The sequence below is a fragment of the Harpia harpyja genome, chromosome 19 (genome assembly GCF_026419915.1).
Source record: "Harpia harpyja isolate bHarHar1 chromosome 19, bHarHar1 primary haplotype, whole genome shotgun sequence".
NCBI classification, from domain to species: domain Eukaryota; kingdom Metazoa; phylum Chordata; class Aves; order Accipitriformes; family Accipitridae; genus Harpia; species Harpia harpyja.
This window is the reverse complement of record NC_068958.1, coordinates 20,079,008-20,097,429: the sequence shown is the minus strand read 5'-3', so window position 1 is coordinate 20,097,429 and position 18,422 is coordinate 20,079,008.

Below are 18,422 nucleotides of genomic sequence, written 5' to 3'. Positions count from 1 at the left end.
ATATAAATTTTGTCTCACCTGTTAAGTGTTTATTGAAATGGGTGCAGGAAATTCTACCGGAGGTGTATTAAAGAAATCTCCTTTGGGATGTGTTTTACAACATTGGAAACAAATCGCTGGACCCCCAGGGGGGTCAGCCAAGAAAACAGAATTGATAAAATATTGTAATCAATGGTGGCCTCTCTATAAGCTGGATAGTGGTGAAAAATGGCCAATAAATGGTGCTTTGAATTATAATACATTGTTACAGTTAATGTTGTTTTTGAGGAGAGAGAATAAGTGGGATGAAGTAATGTATGCAAATATGTTTTTTGAGTTAAGACGGCATCCAGAGTGGCAAAAGAAGTGTGGAATTAACGTAGCCCCTTCTGACCCTTTGGTTTTGGCCTTAGAAAAGGATAAGAAGGAGGAGAATAAAGGAAAAGCTTTAAAAAGATGCTGTTCTGCATGTAGTATTGGACAGAGGTGTTTGAAGTTAACTCAGGAGGAAGTTGAGGAGGATTTGGAAATGCTGGTAGCACCTGGCCTGAGAGCCCCGAGGCAGGGATTTGAGTTCTGTGAGAAGGAATCTGAGGATGAGAGTGATGAAAATACTGATGAAGCTGCCGGTCACACTCCAGTAGCCGAACGGACTCGGAGTAGGCGGGGTGTTGCCTTGCAAGCCCCATTACGGCAGGCTGTTGGGAATGATGGACTGGTTGTGGTAAAAGTTTCATTTTCAATTTCAGATTTGAATAACTGGAAAGCTGCTGCAGGAAATTGTCAGGATGATCCAGAAAAGGTAGCAAATGCCTTTGAATTGATGGTTAAAATCCAAAATCCAGATTGGCAGGATGTTGACGCTATTTTACAGATGTTGTTTGATAGTACAGAAAAAGATATGGTTCGTAGGGCTGTGAGAACTCAGATTCAGGCACAGTTAGCCTCAGGGATGTTGCAAGGACAAGTAGAGAATCATTTCCCTTCCGCCGATCCTGGGTGGGATCCTAATGATCCTAAGGATAGACAGATGCTGGCACGATATCAGAAGTGGGTGTTGTTTGGAATACGAAATGTAATGCCGAAAGCTATAAACTGGTCTAAATTGTACGAGATTAAGCAGGACAGGAAAGAGTCGCCAACTGATTTTTTGAATAAACTAAAGGAGGCGGCTCGGAAATATACTACTCTAGATACTGAATCAGAAGAAGGAAAAAGTCAGTTGGCAACTTTCTTTGTTGAACAATCATCTGATGATATTCGGAAGAAGTTACAAATGTTGCAAGGAGCAGAGGCTAGAGATATCGGAAAGGTGTTGGACATTGCTTGGATAGTGTATAGGAATAGGGATCAACAGAAGGAAAGAAGGAATGCAAGATTAACAGCTGCGCTCGAGAGTATGCAAGTGCCTCGGAGGGGAGTAAGGGGGGGATCAAAAGGTGGTTTTAGAGGAAGAGGCCGAGGACGAGGAGCACCAAACCCGACTGTGGGACAGAATCAGTGTGCATATTGTAAGAAGGAGGGTCACTGGAAAAAGGAATGCCCTTCCTTGCTGGAATTGAAAGGAGCGGGTCACCTGTGCTAGCAATAGAGGATGAGGATTGAAGGGGACTGGAGGACTCTTCCCCAGCAGAGCCTCTGGTTATAATTAAGCTGGGGAATGAGGAGGTGGGGTGTTTGATAGATACAGGGGCAACATAATCGGTTTTAAATACAATGCAACCTGAATTAGGGACCAACTTGGTAAGAGTTATTGGTGCGACAGGAATCTATGAGCGGAGGCCATTTTTTAAACCTTTAAAGTTCAAAATTGGAAAACAATGGGTTACACACCAATTTCTTTATTTACCAGGTGCACCAAAACCGTTGATAGGCCGAGATTTGTTAGAAAAACTTGAAGGAGAAATAACATTTAAGGAGGGGGAAGTAGAAGTACTGATACCAGAATCTAAATATATCCAAGCATCAGTATTTTTGTTACAGGAAGATAAACCAGTGAGTGGAGAAATACCTACAGAAGTGGAGGAGGCAGTAATTCCCTTTGTCTGGGCTGGAGAAGTACCTGGAAGGTCGAAAAGAGCTGAACCTGTAAGAATAGATTTAAAGCCAGAATCGGCACTGGTAAGGTTGAAACAGTATCCTATGAAAAGTGAAGCTAAATTAGGATTATTACCATTGATACAAAAGTTTTTAAAATATGGATTGTTAAAGGAGTGTGAGTCTAAGTATAACACCCCAATTCTGCCAGTGAAAAAGGCAAATGGAAAAATGTACAAATTAGTTCAGGATTTAAGGTCTATCAATCAAATAGTGCAGGTTATATATCCTGTGGTTGCAGATCCATATACCTTACTGACAAGCCTGACAGAAAAGCAGCGTTGATTCATAGTATTGGATTTGAAAGACGCTCCTTTTTGCATCCCGCTTGCATTTGAAAGTCAGGAGATATTTGCTTTTGAGCGGGAAAATCCAGAGACGGGAAGGAAAACTCGATATACCTGGACTGTACTGCCACAGGGGTTTAAAAATAGCCCCACTGTTTTTGGAAATCAGCTTGCTAAAGAACTCGAAATTTGGTGAACTGAAAACAGAGAGGGTGTTATGTTACAATATGTAGATGATATTCTATTGGCAGGAGAAACTTGTGAAGAATGTTTGAAATTAACTATAAGTCTTTTGAACTTTCTCGGAATGAGCAGTTATCGAGTGTTGAAGGAGAAGGCCCAGATAGCTCAAGAAACCGTGATGTACCTGTGCTTTGAAGTCTTTAAAGGACACCGACAACTATCCGTGGAGAGGAAAGAAGCTATTTGTCGACTTCCAGAGCCAAGCACGCTTCGAGAGCTGTGAACCTTCTTAGGAATGACAGGAGGGTGTCATCTGTGGATTGATGAGTATGGGCTGTTGGTGAAAACATTATATGAGATACTGAAAACCTCCTCAAATAATTGTTTAAAATAGACCGAGGAAGGAAGAGCTGCTTTCAAAAACCTTAAACAAGCATTACTGAAAGCACCCGCACTTGCATTACCTAATTTGGTGAAACCTTTCGAGTTATTTGTCTGCAAACAAAGAGGAATAGCATTGGGAGTACTTACCCAATTTCTTGGACCTTTGCATCGAGCAGTAGCATAGTTCTCTAAGCAATTAGATATCGTAAGTCAAGGATGGCCTGGTTGCCTAAAAGCTGTGGCAGCTACTGTAATATTAGTACAGGAAGGTCATAAGTTTACCCTGGGTCAGAATATCACTGTATACGTACCACATATAGTAATCACAGTATTAGAACAGAAAGGGGGACATTGGTAAGCTCCAAGCCGAATGATAAAATATCGATTCTGCTAGAGCAAGATGATACACAGCTTAAGACAACAATGGTTGTGAATCCTGCTACTTTCCTAGCGACGGGGCAGGCGGAAGAGAATGCGGAACATGATTGTTTACAAACCATAGAGGAAGCGTATGCCAGCAGGTCAGACTTAAAAGACACTCCCCTCGAAAATCCAGACTTAGAATTATATACTGGTGGGAGTAGTTTTGTTCAAAATGGAAAGCAAATGTGCGGATATGCAGTAACAACAATATCTGAAGTGATGGAAGCACAAGGTCTATCATCAAAACTATCCACACAAAAAGCTGAATTAATTGCTCTCACTAGAGCTTTGGACTTGAGTAAAGGGAAACGTGTAAATATATGGACTGACTCAAAATATGTATTTGGAGTGATACATGCCCATGGGGCTATATGGAAGGAGAGAGGCCTATTGACTATACAAGGAACCACAATAAAACATAAAGAAGAGATCTTGAAACTTTTAAAAAGTGTCCAAGCTCCTGCTGAAGTAGCTGTAATGTATTGCAAAGCTCACCAGTCTGGATCAACCACTCAAAATCAGGGAAATAAACTAGCCGATTGGGTTGCAAAAAGGGCTGCAGAAAAAGGCACACAAGTGGAAACTTTTGTCATAACTCCAGAACGGAAAACAGTGTTGCCAGATAAAGCCCTATATGATAAACAAGACTTGAAATTAATCGAGACCTTAAAAGCAGAAAAACAAGATGATGGATGGGCGGTCACACCATTGGGTCTACTGGTAGTTCCCTACTCCCTCATGAATGAATTAGTGAGAAAAAACCATTACTCTGTTCACTGGGGGACTGAGAATTTGTTAAAACATTTACAGAAGTCAATTATTAGTAGGAATATGGTAGAAAGTGTACGATCTGTAACTGAAAGATGTGAAGTGTGCTGTAAAAATAATCCAAAAACACAGAATAGAATTCATTTCAGGAAACTAACTGAGGGAAGAGCACCTGGTGAGTATTGGCAAATTGACTTTACTGAATTACCCAGGACAAGAGGATTGAAATATTTATTAGTCTTTGTAGACACATATACCGGGTGGCCTGAAGCCTTTCCATGTTGCACCAATAAAGCTCGAGAAGTTTTAAAAATTTTATTAAAAGAAATAATTCCTAGATTCGGAATACCTTTTGGGATGTCATTGGATAGGGGTCCTCATTTCATAGCAAAAATAATTATGGAATTAGCTAAAATATTACTTGGGACCTACATACGCCTTATAGACCTCAAGCTAGTGGGAAAGTCGAGAGAATGAATTATACTCTCAAAACACAAATGAGTAAACTGTGTCAAGAAACTTCAATGGATTGGACACAAGTTTTACCCTTAGCTTTGTTAAGAATTAGAATACAGCCTAGGGGCAGACAGCATTTGCGCCCCTATGAATTGTTATATGGAAGGCCATATCAGACTCCTGGACTACCAGGGGAGATGAGAATACAAGGAGAAAGTGATGTAGCCAATTATTTAATTGCTTTGGGAAAAACTCTGCAAGAATTAAATATGTATGTGGTGTTGAATAAATCTCTGAATCTTGATTCACCAGCTCATCCATTTCAACCTGGAGATTGGGTTTATCTCAAGTCCTGGACATCAGAACCTTTACAGGAGAAGTGGAAAGGACTCTATCAAATTTTATTGACTACATACACAGCAGTAAAATTGAATGGAAAAGGACCTTGGATCCATTATTCAAGAATTAAGAAAGCAACTCCTGAATGGAAAGTGGAACAAAAAGCTCCACTGAAATTGAAATTAACCAAAGGTGCCTGATCCACGGTTGACACTTGTTGTGTAAAGAGAAATGTGGAAATTATACTTCCTTGTTTATCTAAGTCAGACGATTAAAGGAAATGCTATTGCTGACCGCCCCACAGGATTTCACAGCTTTGTTAGATGGTTCTTACCTTGGTTAGGGGTAAGTGAATTGGAGAAAACTTTAGTGAACTTTTCGGCAGTCATTGAGAAGATAGAGAACTATACAGTGGATGCTATCCAAGCCTTCCAAGTTGAAGTTTTCAGTCTATCTAAAATGGTTCTCCAAAACAGAATGGCACTGGATATGCTCCTAGCCTCTCAAGGAGGGGTATGCACAGTCATAAACACCAGTTGTTGTGTTTATATAGATCAAACAGGGAGGATTACTACTCATTTGGAGGAAATATGGAAACAAACCCAACAAATTCGTAGAGTAGCCATGGATGACACATCCTGGGGATTTGAAGAAATCTGGGATAAATTAACTTCATGGTTACCGGGACTAAAATAGCTAAAACAAATGTTTGTTATAATAACACTTATTATCATTGTCAGTATTACTGCTTGTGTATTATTGTATTGTTGTAAATGCATTACCAATCAAGTATTCCGAGAAAAAGATTGGTGAATAAAATATTCACCAATTTTTAAGGAAAAGGGTGGATTGATATAGTAGAGGTCGAAGGTTAGAAAGGCAAAGCTGAGCAGAAGCATAAGTAATTAAAACTAAACTGGGAGCTTGGTGAATTTAGGATCTTTGCTGAAAATGCACAACTAGGCCTTTGCTTGATAGATAAGGCCAGAAAAAGATAAGAACTTTTATCCTTGCTTCTGTCCTTGTAGATAATTTAGCTTGAAGTACCATACGGGTAGCATCACTAATGTAAACATGAGAAGCACTAACAAGCCTTCCTTATGATAAGATTGTACTAACGAGCACTCCTTAGGATAAGTTGTTCCAAAATGTAGGAAGGACCATACTGCGCAGAATCCGTCAAGAGGGGTCAAGTAGCGGACAAGTGAGGAAAACTATGGAAGACCACCAGAGGACTCCTGAAGACCACCATAGAACCTGAGTACGCCTTCACAAAGGACATTTACATATGCTAATAATTTCCCAGAAAATTAATGAATATGTATAACAATTCTCAGAAATCTAATGAATACGCATACAGAACTTGTATATAAACTATATGACTAGACCTGGCGGGTGTACACGATAGGTGGAGCGATCCCCCGTGTACCCAGCGCTGCAATAAAGAATGCCTGCTTTCTAAAACTCCAAGATCGAATCTTCGAGAGTTTCTGAACAGCCGATTTACGGTATCACAGCAGCCTCCACACGCAAGAGCCAGAGAGCTGGGAGAGCGTCACCATGAGCCTGGGAGAAACACTTGGCTCCAAGCAAAGCTCTGGAGGGGGAAGTGAGCGAAGGGGAAAAGTATGTTGCTTTGTAATGCATGGATCCCGCTCTCACGTTGCTGAGATGATGCATGATGTGCTTCCTCCCCACCCCCTCCACCGGCTGCACATGGGGCAGGGGCAGAGCGTGCCTGCTCCATGCCCACGTTTCCACCTCCAGCAAACATCTGGAAACACCTGGGAACGTGCTCCATGAGTGTGGCTGCTGAGGGGACACGTGGAAGGTGCTTGAAGCCCCCCCCTTGAACGAAGCAGCCCCAGCCCAAAGCACTCCAGAGGCACGAGGACACGCGGGTTCAGCTCGGTGCTTGGCTGGGGAAGGCGTTTGTGTCACTGGTCACCCCAGCACAGGGATCCCAGCACACAGTGAGGGAGGGAGGCAAAAGGCAGAGGTGGCCTGTGTCCCTTCCATGTGGATATGCTCATCCCATATACCTGTCCTTTCTTCCCAGGTGTGGCCTGGCCTCTCCATCCACCCCGAGCATCTCCCACTGCTTGAACCAGGGAGCAAAACCCCCGCGGACCAGGACACACCAGCACAGATGGACAGGGACAGGGCCAGGCTGGAAAGAACAAGCTGCACTCGCTCCCAAGTAAGAAACGCAGCCGAAAAGGCAGCTGACCTCTGCCCCAGCCAGGTGTTTAAAAGGAAAGAGAGAAAAAACAAGAAATAACCCCTGTTTTGAGCACAGCTGCTGCTTTGGTCATTAAACCTATGGGCAAATCTCCCCTGGAGAAGAGCCTCATGCATCAGGTGCCCGAGCCCAGGCGCTGCGACAGCCAGGGAAGGGTTAGGGAATGGAAAATGCCTGCAAGCCGCTCACCCTCGCTGGCTCCCAGTGCAGACGCAGCAGAGGAACGTGAACCCCGCCGCAGCGCCTCAGCTTCCCGCCCGCAGCCATAAACCCCTTTCCGCTCGGGTTTTGCCAGAGACGTGACACTGCGTGAGGAGCCAGCAAACGCCACGAGCCAGCCTAAATCAGGATGGTCCCAGCGGCTCCTGCCCCGGAGCCAGGCACGGCCAGCAGCCGGTCCTGCCCCCCATCACGGTCCAAGTTGAGGATGCGGGGAGGGGAGAAAGGGGGATCCACATCCCCCATCATCCTCTGGGGAAACTGAGGCAGAAGAGAGCGTCGCGCTTGCAGGGCCGCGGAGCCAGCTGTCTTTTCTGTTTAGACAACCCATAGTATTTCCAGAGTTGTGCAAAGCTTTGATTTTTATTGCTTTTCAGCCTTGGCACGGAGGGGCTGATGCACACACACCCACACCCCCCAGCCCGAGCACTGGGCTGAGAGCGCTCGCATCTCAGCCCCAAGGCTCGTCTGCATCCCCAGCGCACAGCACGCTGCCCTCACCCAAACCGCCTGCTGCCCATCCCGACGATACCCACTCCATCAACCCCATCCTCCCAGTCTGCCCAGGAATGAGGCCAAACGGAAAGCAATGGTCTCCCTGTAGGGAAGGAGCAATCTTTCCAAGAGGGGCTGAGACCCAGCAAACTCATTGCCGGGACAGCCTGGAGGAACCTCGGTCCCTGCCAAGCAAAAGGCAAAGTGGAAGGAGGGGCGTGAAGCTCTCTGCTGGGACAGGGACCAGCCCAGTGATGGGGAATTGGCATCGTGGCACACGGGGACCCCATCCCCGCTGTCACAGACGGGGTGACAGCAGGACAGGGCCTGTCCCCAGGGGTGGCCATAGCTTGGCTGCCAGCTCCACTCCCTCTGTGCCACGGCCACCGACCCCCCCCAGCCCTCCCTGCATCCCCCCCAGCCCCTCCCTACCCCACCTCCCATCTTCTGCACTATTCTCGTGGCTGCTTTAAGTGCAGGGAGGGGATACAGAATTCATCAAACCTCACATTTCTTGGGGATTAAATCATCCGACTCATTTCTTGGAGGGAGAGAAGTCCAAAACCCCTTTTTCTTTTTTTTTTTTTCCCTGCAAGGCTGAGCAGCCGCTTATTAGCTCTTGGCAGTGGGGCCAAGGGCTGCTGAGCACATCAGCTCATGGCCACAGCGCCAGGGGCCGAGCATCACTGTGGGGGCCCTGGGAACCGTGCCTGCGCAGGGCAACAATGCAGGAACGAGGGGGCCCCTCCTGACCCTGGGGTCCGTCCGTCCCCCCCAGCCAAAAACCAGTGACACCCAGACTGGATTCTCGCACCACATGCCCCTGCACCCCCAGAGAAAACAGCCCCCCGTTATTCCCCAGCTGGGCAGCTCCAGGCATGGTACAGAGATGCTATGAAACGTCCTGTCTCTCTGCTCATGTAATATTAGGCCTGACATTTTAAATAAGCAAAGACAAAGCGATTCCAAGCTCCCCAGGGAGTCTCCCAGGGCTTGTGTTTCGCCATGGAACTGTTCTTTAGTAACAGCGGAGTAACGCTGCTCCGTCTCAGAGGTCACGTCCCATCTGCTCATCCCAAAGCTGCCTCCAGCATCCTGCCACCTACTTTGCAAAGGGGGAAACCGAGGCACATGCCCGGGGAACCGATTTGGCAGCAAGAAGCAGGCCTCCTGCGCCCACCCTCCCCGAGGGTCTGCAAGAAACCCAGCAAGGCTCCAGCACATCCAGCTCTCCCAGTGCCAGCTGCTTTGCTCCAACCCTTGGAAAGCGAGGACATCCTCTCCCCGCTCCTTATTAGCTCCAGCAGTTTGACCTGTCACTGAACCAGTTCCTATCGGTGCCGGGTTTAGCAGTACATCACGCTGGGAACAAAACATTTTGGAGCTGAGTGAAGGAGCTTTCTTGGCTGGTGGTTTCCCCTTACCCCAGCACAAAGCAGCAGCAGTGCCGCTGCCCCATCCCAGCATGGCCAGGAGCAGGGGGAACCCCTGCCAGCCCCCCCGGAGCAGCTGGGGATGGGAGACCAGCTGGAGCCAGCACATCCCAGCCAAGTAAAGGGCTGGGATTGCCTTTACTCCCCCACTGTCACCCCTGTTTGTTCCAGCCACAGACCCCTTAAATCCCCAGGGGAGCAATTTACCCCCCGGGGGTAAACAGTGCCAAACTGGGGACCCGCTTTGCACCCACTCTGCCCTTCTCATGGCACAAGGCTAGGGCACTAAGGGTGACCCCCCCATCCTACCCCACGCAGGGATGGGGCTGACAACTTCCTCCAGCCAGCAGCTCTCCGGTGCTCCCCAACACGGGGAAGGGACCGCCTGCACCCCAAGCCACCCCCTCCCAGTCCTGTCTGCCCCCCCAAGGCTGACGGAGGGGGGAAGAGCTCACGCCATACCGCTGCCCCACACGCTCTCTGCGATGCTTCGCTCGCTTCTTGCTCTCTTGCAGCACTTTGCAGATGGCCCGGCGCTGGCACCCCGAGCTCTGCAGCTGGCTGCCTGCCAGCAGCCACACTTGATTTAGCTTTTAGCGAAAGAGAGGACAGCTTTCCCCTCTCCTCCCCGCTATTCACACAGGACAAGAGGTAGCTGCAACCCCCCGGCATGTCTCCCACGGGCTCAGCCAGGCACAGCATGCATCAGACCACGCTGGCAGCAGGGATGGGGGGGTACCGTGCTGGCAAAGATTCCTTCAGCCACGACAGCACTTTTGATGATGGAAGGGTTCGTGGTGTCAGCTCAGCAGTGGGAAGAGCTGCCAGTATTGGTTAAAACAAGAACAAGGGGGTGATTCAATGAAACTCCAAATGAAGTGCAATGGAAACCATGAAAGCAAATATTTCGAGCCGAACACACAATTAGTCGGTGGGACCCATCACCACAAGATGCCGCTCAGGCCAAGGGTTTAGTAGGGTTTTAAATAAATACATAATAAAATACATGAAGGCCTGCCCACACATAGGGAGACTGGGGACACCGGGGTGGCAGGAGTCAATGAGCGCAAAGACTTGGAAAGGCGTCGGGGATGCAGAAGAAAAGGAGTCACCAAGCTGCCGTGGACATCTGCCCTGCCTTCCGCAGTGACACACATCTGTCACTGCTGGCTGGGCCTTGCTGTGCCCCTGGGAAGCCCCTGCGGGGGTGGAAGCAGGGGGTGCCCACCATGCAGATGCCCCTTGAGCCCTCCGGCTGCCCGGCCGCTGCAGCGGTGCCCCAAGCCGAGGGCCTCTGTCACCTCCCTCGCACTGTCTGGGCTTCGTCACCGAGCTGCTGTTTGCAATGGAAACACCTGAGTCGTGTCTAGTCCTCCCTGGGGTTTGGCCTTCATCCTTGCCTCCTCCTCCTGGTCCAGTATTTTTCCTCTCCGAAGGCAGGAGCCAGCCTGACACTTTCCTCGCGTGGCATCAGCTGCCTCGGGAGCCCAGCTGCTGCCCCCCCCCCTGCACCCCCAGGCAGAGGGCACCCACCACCGTGGTGGGGACAAGGCACAGCCCCGGGGGTCCTGGTCCCTGGTGCTGTTCCCCCTTGGAAAAATTAGTTGGGATGCTGTGATTTAGGGCTAACGGACCTCTACGGTAAAATCAGCCCTGTCCTGGCCAGCAGCCCCCACTGGAGGAGGCACGGTTGGGGAGACCCTTGTAATTGCTCTTTTCTGGTAATAAATATTCTCCTCCTGTGCAAGAGTGAAACAGCATGGAGAAACTTCTACAGCAAGATAATAGTGCATTATCCTGATGGAAACACAACAGTGTCCCTTCAACCACAGAAGCTCTTACAGCGAGCCTCTTCCCTGCTCAGCTGTGCCCAGGAAAACCCCAGCCTGGGGACAGACACCTCCAAAAGCATTTCAGCCACAGCCGCCAAAAGCACTTGAGATGTCCCGAGCTGTAGACAGAGCCGTACACCTCGGCTGGGAGATCTCCTGCGTGGAGACCGCACTGAGCACATGGCGCGTGAGCTGCCCCGGCAGCACGGGGCGGTGGCGGTCCCCGTGCATGCGTGATGGGGAGGCGAAACCAGAGAGCACATATGGGCTGGAGGGACCGGGGATGATGAATGCACAGGTCTGATCTGGGGACTAATCTCCGTGGCCCCATTATATTATTGCATATTACACCCGGTACAGATTTGCCTATATTGCTTGGCAGCGCACGAGTAGAAAACAGGCCTCTGTCAAAACCCCAGAGATATTCAGAAACTGCTCCAAATATTACAGCTATAAATTCAGCTCATTTTTCTAACTGCTGAGAGCTGCCAGGGGCTTTGACTTAATCCATCTCTCCCTAACCCTTGTGCCAGACCCCTGCAGGCACCCGTCCCTCTGCAGCTCTTCGCCCGGGGTCCTGCGTCACGGACCCTGCCTGCCCACGTCCTACCTGGCTGGCAGAGCTCCCTGTCCCTACCCTGGGCAGCATCCCACCCCACCGAGCTTCCACCTGTGCTTTCCCACACTCGGGCACCCTCAGTCCCCAGGGTCTGCCCTCGCCCATCGCCCCTTCTGCCAAGTTGCCCCCTCCCTCCCTCCAGACCCACGGCCACGTTTGCAGTGGTGTTGGGGCTACTCGGACACACTCAGGCTGCAGTGGCCGGTCCCCAACTCTTTCTGCCTCCCTTACTCTCACCACGAAACCAAAAACCATCTGCTCTGCCCAGCATCCTTTCTCCTTTGCAAGCAAGTGCTCCATTTTCTCATCTCAGCCTCTTTCAAGGAATAAAGATCCCATGGGAAACGGGTCTCTTCCCTCCCCAGGAAACACCTGGGGGGAGGTTTCCCCCTTCCCTTCAAACAGCCCCTTCCCTGAGCCAGGTTATTTCATTCTCACACTTGGCCATGCCTGAGCACCTGGGGTGCCCAGCCAGGAACAGGGGGTGAATCCAGCCCTCTCCCCTCCCCTGCAGCAGGATGCACGCTGCTTGCCGGGAAGAGTTAACTCTTCCTCGCGGGCACCGCACATGGGTCAGCTGTTGAGCCGGGAAGCATCAGTGGCAGCGTCAGATTTCCAAAACCATTCCAGGAGCAGTCCTCCAAGGGCTGTATCCTCACACCCCTCTCCCCATAAACGCTTTCCTTCAACCCTGGGGAAGAGCAGGGCTGTAATTAACCCGGGATCATCCCCAAGCTTGGTAGAGCTGGGAATCATCCAGAACATGGACTCATCACCCAGCCCTTCTCCTGGTTTCGACTGGCCACTCATCACCCAAATATTTGAGGCTTGGTTGTGCAAAGAGCTCGTTGTACAAAGAGATGGAGCAGAAATCTGTTCAGTTGCTCACGAGGGGGGGTGGGCACCTAATTTCACCCTGGATGGGGGGGCTCAGCATCTCCCGTGTAGAAGCAGCACCAGGAGTGTTGCCTTCAGGTCTGGGACGCTGGGGCTCACTGCTCCTATTTTGGGGGCACAAGCTGGCAGCGCTCCAGCAGCCAAGGGGGAAAGTGGGAAGAGGGGCTGGGTAACATCCCTCGGTTCCCTTCCTTCAGCCTCAGCCTTTGCCTTGAAACAGGGCAGCAGCTGCAAGGGGACAGAGGTTGGCCGAGCACCCAAAGATCCCCCCCGCTCTCAGGACACATCGCCCCGGGGAGCCGAGCGCTGTGAAAACTATCAAGTGCAGGTGAAATCGCATCCCTAAAAACAGTCTCGATTTCCCATTAAGGGCTTTACTGAAGGTAAAAATAGGAGTGAAATATTTTGATTGTATTGAAAAAAAAATAATGTTTCTTTCAACTCCAAGGAAGATTTTTCCAACAGTTCTGTTTTACGGGAAATGTCTTATTTTTGTTTTTGTATTATTTTGGAGTGGAAAAAAAGTAGAATATGGGGCCTTTCCAGTGAAACTGAAACTCCCAGTCCTGTCCAGCTCCAGTCGCCTCTCTCACTCTCTTCTTTTAAAGAGAGATCAACCAAAGCCCAGAAATGGAAAATGCAACGCACCAGAAGAGGCTGCTCTGATGAGGTTTCTGCCTCTCCTGGCAGCACAGGAAATCTCATAATGAAAGTTGTCTTGGCAAAAATCCCAGCTTGGTTTAAACAAACTCCAGAGGCCCCGATAGTCAGGATTATCAATCACAGCCCAGGTTGGGCTCCAGGTTTGTTTTGCTGGTGATGGTTTTGCTCCAAGTCTGTTTCTGCGTGGAGTCGGTCCAGTCATTGCACAAGCTTCAAGATAAACTCTTCATAAACCACGATGAAAATTGGAAGCAAAGGAAATGAAGGGAAACAGCAAATAAATCAAGTTTCTCCTGTATTTTCCACCTAGCCGAGCTCCATCCCTTATCATCCCGTCTCTCCCCACTTGCTCCCAGCCCTTTCCAGTCCTTCCCTGGCACAGCTCCATGGGCACAGCCTCTATATTGCCTCCTGCAGCTCTTTTCCCTCCTTTGCTGGAATTTCTTTCTCCTCTTTCCTTTCCTGTTTTTCCAGGTGATCTGGGGTGAGAGGGAGCAGAAAGTTTCCTATGCTGGTGTCCCTCCGGACCTGCCCTTCCTACTCTCAGAACAGGGGTGACAAGCTCTGATGCCCATCAGCATCTCGGGCTTTTTCTTCCTTTTTTTCAGGCCAGGTTCAATGAGGGGCGAAGCAGTGCAGACACTCTCCAACCAAGTAGCTCCACTCAGCAGCAACCTGGTTCCAATTATTCCTCCAGACGGGTGTAAGGGAACAAGAGCCCCAAGCCTGGGAGAGTTTAACCCCTTTGAGGAGGGAGAGCAGGGGAGGACAGGGGCTGTCTGGAGGCTGCACCCAAGCCCTCCATCCCCAGCGGCGCCAGGGATGTGGAAGGTGAAGCTGGGGCTAGGCTAAAACAGGGGGCTTTCTGGAGCTTTGCATGGAGAATCTGGGAAGGCAGATCCCCCCCCACAGCCTCTTGGTCACCCCCTGGACCCAGCCAGCTCCAGGTAGCTCCCAAGGCTCTGGGGAGGGAGGAGAAGGGGCAAACGAGGCGCATTTGCAGGATTTGGGAGCCAGCACTGCAGGCGGCTGGAAGGGATGGACCTCATCCCTCCACCTCCATCCTCATCCCTCCACCTCTTCAGTCCTGGGGTCCCCATGCAAACCCACCATGCCCCCCAAAGCCCAGGGGGGCACCTGGAGCCTTCCTTGCCTTGAAGAGGATGGGGGACGCCTGGCAGGCCCCTGCCACATTCCCGCACGAGCGAGGAGCCGGAGCAGCCGCCTCCTTGCATCCCGCCAGCAGTCTGCCAGCACAGCCTGAGATCCAGGGGTTAAATCCCCAGGCTGGTGAGTCAGAAAATCTTTGATGCAGCCAGAAGAAGCTGAGTAATTTGTGTATCTGCAGAGGTCACATTGCCTCCTCTCTTTTTATGTCTGTTACTCATGCTGCTCCTTCCCACTCTCCCTCCGCAGCCTGGACTCTCCTCTTCTCTCTCTCAAACTCACCAGCTCTTTTTTACTACTGTTGCTATTAATTATTGGTATTAGAAGAGCCCCTGGCAGCAGCTGCCCATCCCACTTGGTGCCGGTCCCCATCGAGGGCAGAGCAGTGGTCGGTGCTAGAGCCTTCGCAGTTGGCGCTCGCCCCGCTCCTTTCATCTCCCTCGCTCCTCCCGGGATATCCATCGCTCTCTGCTCTGTGGTTGCAGCTCAGGCCCGAATGGCAGCATTTCTATAGGAGAAACCCTGCCGCCAGCTCCGGATCTTACTTTCCACACAGTTACTTAACCCCTGAGCTACAAGCCTCGCAAAGCAGAGAGGCACAGCCTTTTACATCTCTAGTTTCAAGCTCATCGCCTTGGCTGGGCATCGGCACATGCCTGGGGCTCTCCTGCTCTCCCACAAACCAAGTGACAAACAACAACCACGGCAATTAACCACGGCAAAATCAGGAACGAGCTATAGTTAACAAGGCACACCTTAAAGCACTGCATCTCCCCAGTAACAGTTTTGATAATCCCAGGTTGCTACAAAGCACCAGGGCAGCCAGAAAGACTTCCCTGCATTTAATCAAATCACTTCATTAGGTTGTTTAATAAGCAAGGGAGCTCTGGGAACACCGGGGTTTCACTGCTCTCAAACAGCGTTTGGAGAAGGAATTTATGGTAGAGCTATCAAGGCCCAATCAATCTGCCTTTAATCCTCCCGCAGCCTCCACACCGCATAAAGCTTCCCCGCTCCCACTGCCCTGGGTGACATTCGGGCTGCCCCACGCGAGGGGATGCTTCCCCAGGAGCTGCCTAAAGGGATGGAGGTGGTCCAGGCATGACATTATACCATCCCCACCACCAGCATCGTCCCGGCTTTCACGGGCCAGCAGCAGGGACAAGGGTTTCTGCACGTCAACCGGGGGCTCTGCAGCACGAGGGGGGCCAGGGAGAAGCGCTGAGCCCCATTGGTTTCGTAGGGCAGTGGAAAGGGTGACACATCAGAAACCACAGGAGCAGAACCGTGCAGCGCCTCGTCCCGCACACCCAAAGTTAATTGGGCTTTTGCTCAAGGGTGTCAGCGTAAGAGCAGGTCCCCCCTGCTAGTCCCCACTGCCAAGAGCTGAAATTATTTCCCTGTGGCATTTTGCTGCACAATTATTATTCATACTCCCTGCCCCTCGTACTGCCTTTGCACTTCAGGACGGTTACAGCAATTTAGCAAAGAGGCAGCGACCGAACCGAAGGGTAGCAATCACTACACCCCTGTGGTGCCAGCGAGGTGCCTTTGTGGCCCCGGGGCTGGGACGGGAGCCCAGGGATGGCACCCCTTAGCCAAAGGGAACATTTTCAGCCTGGGGATTGCAATCCCAGCTGGCGCCCGTGGGACAAAGCGGCTGCGAGAGGACGAGGCTGCGGCCAGAGACCCGGGTCAGCTCGACCAGCTCCTGCCAGCTGCCGCTTGTGGGTCTTATGGAGAGCTAAGCCCCGGGCATTGCCAAAAATCTGGCTGCTTGCTCAGCTGGGAGCTGAGCTGTTTGGACACTCTGGCTAGCAGGGATTAAAGCTGACAGAGCCCCTCTAGCCTCTTCCTAAAAGAGAGGGACACTTGAGCCGGCACCTCCCGAATGCCTTTCCCAGACCCGCTGCCCCGAGGAGCTCACAGCATCCGCGACGTGCTGCTGCCATTCCCCGGTCCCCTCCAGATGGATTTGCTTCGCATTTTCCGAATTGGGCCTTTGTGTTTCCTGCAGATTTTTCTAACCTCTCTGTCCTCTCTGGTATTTGCAAATCCTCCCAGTTCTGCATCCTCAGAGGATTTTGTGCATGTGTTATTTCCTCCCTCATCCAGAGTGCTCCTGAAGCCCAGTAAACACAGCCGGTCCCCGTGGACCACCACCAGACCTGCACTTTCCATCTTCTGACTTGCAGAGCCCTGAAAATCCTCAGATGAAGACACAAGCATTTCCACAGCAAATTCAAGCCCACGTACCCCGAACATCTGCCGGCCACGGCTAAAAACCTCCGTGCAAGACACCAAACCCCACCTGATGCTGTTCACCACAGGCCCGAGCATCCTCAGCTGCCAGCACAGCACCAACACCCAGCGTGGCGTGGAAAGCAGGACCTTCACTGGCTCATCCCCCAGTACCTCTGCAGTTCCCCCAGGCTTGAAAACTGGCTGGAATCACCGGCTGAAGGTGCAGACTTTCATTCCTCCATCCAGAAGTAACTGAGCTGCTGCCAGCAGCTCAGGGCATTTGATAACTCCCCAGCTAATGCAATCACTTGCACTCAGTAATTACAGCTGCTTCTCACCCCGCACCTGGGAAGACCCGAGATATTGCTCAGAGGTCGGGTGTTTGCAGGCAATACCAGCTCTGGGTATCACTGGCGCCTTTCCTTTGACGTGTCGGACCTCAGCCTGACGTGCCGGCAGCTCACGTCGCTTTTCCCAGCCCCCTGCTACCCTCCCTGGCCCCCTTCCCCTCTGCCAGCATCATGCCTTGCGACGGGAAGCCCCGTCCCCAGGGAGAGTTTGTTCCCGTGGCCCTCAGCCTCCAAAGAAAACCTTGGGAAGTTGTCAAAGCAACACACCCCAGCCTCATCTCTTTTCTTCCCTTTCTTTTTTTCCTTCTTAAGGGACAGTCCCTGCGGTGGCCATCTCAGCCTGCGGCCTCTCGCCGAGGAGCCGGGCACAGGCAGGATCTGGCCAGAGGCACTCGCCCTGTCCCGGCGTGCACCGTGGCTGGCGAGCTGCGGCTGCAGAGCCCTGCCAGGCCTTCCACCCCGACAAGCACCAACATTTCATAATAAATACATAGCTCAGGGCTGGAAAATAAACGTCTTTCTGTTTCTCTCTGCCTGGGGAGTTCGGCTCTGATACTTTAATATTGCACATTTATTTTGATTGAAGCAAAAGTGGACTGAAGGCCGAGCCAAGCTGCCAACACTGTAAAATCAGCTGTCAGGAGCCTTCCCAGAAGCTGCCGTCCTCCGGCTGTGCCCACCACCGTGTTTGCCATGGAGGGACGGGCTGGAGCTGAGCCAGAGCAAAGCACGGGCAGCTCCGGAGGGCAGAGCAGCTGCCCTGGGGGGCATCACCCCCCCCAACATCTTCTCGCTGCAACAGCACCGTCACGAAAGACTGCCTTCTGCTCGCAAGGGTGGATGCTAAATGGCAGCATGGCCAGAAAAAAAAAAGAAAAAGATTGACCCCAAAATGGTGAAAATCTGCAGACCTGGGGGGTGTCTGTTGGAGCTGAGCTGCAGGCGATGCGGGGACTGGCAGGGCAGGCAGAGCTGCTCCCACGGAGGCAGCACCCTGGGGTGTTCGGGCTCGGGGAAGGCAGCCGGGCTGTGCTCCAGTGCCAGGCAGCTCAGCTCTGCCCCTGCAAGGTCTGGCTTATTGCAACAGGTCAACTGCACAAAGCGCTCACCCCTTGCCCAGAGACCTCTCCCACGGGTGACACAGCCCGTGGTACCCGTCGGAGCCATCGGAAACAAGCGCTGAGGACCCACCAACTCAGTGCACCTGTGGAGCCGGTCCCCCAGCAAGCCAGCCATGTCCCGGGCTGCAGACAACCCACCCAGGCCTGGTCCGGCGCTGCCGGCCGGGATAAACACCCAGTTCCCTGGACAACAGCCGGGGACGGCTTCTCTCCAGGCTCCCTGC